The sequence below is a fragment of the Arachis hypogaea genome, chromosome 4 (genome assembly GCF_003086295.3).
Source record: "Arachis hypogaea cultivar Tifrunner chromosome 4, arahy.Tifrunner.gnm2.J5K5, whole genome shotgun sequence".
Taxonomy (NCBI): Eukaryota; Viridiplantae; Streptophyta; class Magnoliopsida; order Fabales; family Fabaceae; genus Arachis; species Arachis hypogaea.
In genome coordinates, this window is record NC_092039.1 from 87,147,648 (window position 1) to 87,151,437 (window position 3,790).

At 40.8% G+C, this 3,790-nt stretch overlaps 1 non-coding gene across 1 annotated transcript; it reads right to left on the bottom strand.

Annotated features, from left to right (window-relative positions):
• Positions 1-807: 807 nt before the first annotated feature.
• LOC112798867 (small nucleolar RNA R71) lies at positions 808-911 on the bottom strand. The gene has a single exon (XR_003200464.1). It is a non-coding gene; the product is annotated as a small nucleolar RNA R71 (small nucleolar RNA).
• Between the last annotated feature and the right edge of the window lie 2,879 nt (positions 912-3,790).

The window sequence follows — 3,790 nt, forward strand, 5'->3', positions numbered from 1 at the left end:
TTTAATTTAAATTCTTCCTTTAATTTTTGAAAATCACTAACCCTTTTTCAAAATTAATTTTTGAATTCTCCCCCTCTCATCTTCTTCTATTTATTTATTTATTTACTAACACTTCTGTTCATCTCAAGAATCTGGACCTATCTTCACCCTTGTGTTTGGATTCTTAACTCTTCTCCTTCTTTTATTCCTTTCTTCTTCTACTAACATAAAGGAATCTCTATACTGTGATATAGAGGATTCCTCTTCCTTTTCTGTTCTCTTCTTTCTCATATGAGCAGGAACAAGAAAAAAGGCATTCTTGTTGAAGCAGATCCTGAACCTGAAAGGACTCTGAAGAGGAAACTAAGAGAAGCTAAATTACAACAATCCAGAGACAACCTTACTGAAATTTTCGAACAAGAAAAGGATATGGCAGCTGAAACCAACAACAATAATGCAAGGAGGATGCTTGGTGATTATACTACACCTACTTCCAATTTTGATGGAAGAAGTATCTCAATTCCTGCCATTGGAGCAAATAATTTTGAGTTGAAACCTCAATTAGTTGCTCTAATGCAACAAAACTGCAAGTTTCATGGACTTCCATCAGAAGATCCCTACCAATTTTTAACTGAGTTATTGCAGATCTATGAGACTGTTAAGACTAATGGAGTAGATCCTGAAGTCTACAGGCTCATGCTTTTCCCTTTTGCTGTAAGAGACAGAGCTAGAACATGGTTAGACTCACAATCTAAGGATAGCCTGGACTCTTGGGATAAGCTGGTCACGTCCTTCTTGGTTAAATTCTTTCCTCCTCAAAAGCTGAGCAAGCTTAGAGTGGATGTTCAGACCTTCAAGCAAAAAGATGGTGAATCCCTCTATGAAGCTTGGGAAAGATACAAGCAGATGACCAAAAAGTGTCCTTCTGACATGTTTTCAAAATGGACCATGTTAGATATATTCTATTATGGTGTGTCTGAGTTCTCTAAGATGTCATTGGACCATTCTGTAGGTGGATCCATTCACCTAAAGAAAACGCCTGCAGAAGCTCAGGAACTTATTGAAATGGTTGCAAATAATCAATTCATGTACACTTCTGAGAGGAATTCCGTGAATAATGGGATGCCTCAAAGGAAGGGAGTTCTTGAAATTGATGCTCTGAATGCCATATTGGCTCAGAACAAAATGTTGACTCAGCAAGTCAACATGATATCTCAAAGTCTGAATGGATGGCAAAATGCATCCAACAGCACTAAAGAGGCATCTTCTGAAGAAGACGCTTATGATCCTGAAAACCCTGCAATGGCAGAGGTAAATTACATGGGGGAAGCCTTTGGCAACACCTATAATCCCTGATGAAGAAATCATCCAAATTTCTCATGGAAGGATCAACAAAAGCATCAACAAGGCTTTAATAATGGTGGAAGAAACAGGTTTAGCAATAGCAAGCCTTTTCCATCATCTTCTCAGCAACAGACAGAGAATTCTAAGCAGAGCACCTCTAACTTAGCAAATATAGTCTCTGATCTGTCTAAGGCCACTTTAAGCTTCATGAGTGAAACAAGGTCCTCCATCAGAAATTTGGAGGCACAAGTGGGCCAGCTGAGTAAGAAAGTCACTGAAACTCCTCCTAGTACTCTCCCAAGCAATACTGAAGAGAATCCAAAAAGAGAGTGCAAAGCCATTGACATAATCAACATGGTCGAACCTAGAGAGGAAGGAGAGGACGTGAATCCCAATGAGGAAGACCTCAGGGGACGTCTCTCAAGCAAGAAGGAGTTCCTTATTGAGGACTTAAAGGAATCTGAAGGTCATATAAAGACCATAGAGATCACATTAAACCTCCTTCTGCCATTCATGAGCTCTGAAAACTATTCTTCCTCTGAAGAGATTGAAGATGTAACTGGAGAGCAAGTTGTTCAATATCTAGGAGCTATTATGAAGCTGAATGCCAAGTTGTTTGGTAATGAGACTTGGGAAGGTGAACCTCCCTTGCTCATTGGTGAACTAGATACATAGGTTCATCAAACTTTACCTCAAAAGAAACAAGATCCTGGTAAATTCTTAATACCCTGTACCATAGGCACCATGACCTTTAAAAAGGCTCTATGTGACTTAGGGTCAGGCATAAATCTTATGCCACTCTCTGTAATGGAGAAGCTGGAGATCATTGAGGTACAGCCTACCATATTCTCATTGCAAATGGCAGACAAGTTAGTAAGACAAGCTTATGGATTGGTAGAGGACGTGTTGGTAAAGGTTGAAGGCCTTTACATCCCTGCTGATTTCATAATCTTAGACACTAGGAAGGAGGAGGATGAATGCATCATCCTTGGAATACCTTTCCTAGCCACAGCAGGAGATGTGATAGATGTTAACAGAGGAGAATTAGTCCTTCAATTAAATGGGGACTACCTTGTGTTTTAAACCCAAGGGTGATCTTCTTTAACAATAGAGAGGAAGCATGAAAAGTTTCTCTCAGTACAGAGTCAAACAGAGCCCCCACAATCAAACTCTAAGTTTGGTGTTGGGAGGCCACAGCCAAACTCTAAGTTTGGTGTTGAATCCCCACATTCAAACTCTACGTTTGGTGTTAGGAGTCTACAACATTAACCTGATCACCTTTGAGGCTCTATGAGAGCCCACTGTCAAGCTAGTGACATTAAAGGAGCGCTTATTGGGAGGCAACCCAATTTTTATTTATCTTATTTTATTTTTCTTTTATTGTTCTTTTATGTTTTATTAGGTTCATGATCATGTGGAGTCACAAAATAAATACTAAAATTAAAAACAGGATAAAAAATAGCAGAAGAAAAAGCTCACCCTGGAGGAAGGACTTACTGGCGTTTAAACGCCAGTAAGGAGCATCTGGCTGGCGTTCAACGCCAGAACAGAGAATGGATCTGGCGTTGAACGCCAGAAACAAGCAACATCTTGGCGTTTAAATGCCCGGAAAACACCCTGAGGAGAGCTGGTGCTGAACACTAGAAACAAGCATGAAACTGGCGTTCAACGCCAGAAACATGCTGTAAATGGGCGCTGAACACCCAAAACAAGCATGAAGCTGGCGTTCAACGCCAGAAACAAGCATCAATCTGGCGTTGAACACCAGGATTGCATGAAAAGGGCATTTTACACACCTCATTGGTGCAGGGATGTAAATCCTTGACACCTCAGGATCCCCACTTACCTCAACTCACCATCTCTCCTCTTCACACAATCCAATAACACTCTTCCCAAAACCCTTCACCAATCACCTCAATCTCTCTTCCCCATCACCTTTTCACCACTTACATCCTTCTACTCTTCCCCAAAAACCCCACTTACCTTCAAAATTCAAAATCTCTTTCCCACACAAACCCACCCTAAATAGCCGAACCTACTCCCTCTCCCTCCACTATATAAACCCCTCAATTCTTCTTCATTTTCACACAACACAACCCTCTCTTCTCCTCCTTGGCCGAAACACAACCCTCTCTCCCTCTCCTCCATATTTTCTTCTTCTTCATCTATTATTTCTTCTCTTGCTCAAGGGCAAGTAATATTCTAAGTTTGGTAATATTCTAAGTTTGGTATGGTAAAAGCATAGCTTTTTTTGTTTTTCCATAACTACCTATGGCACCTAGGCCCGGAGAGACCTCTAGAAAAGGAAAAGAGAAGACAAAAGCTTCCACCTCTGAGTCATGGGAGATGGGGAGATTCATCTCTAAAGCCCATCAAGACCACTTCTATGATGTTGTGGCCAAGAAGAAGGTGATCCCTGAGGTCCCTTTCAAACTCAAGAAAAATGAGTATCCGGAGATCCGACATG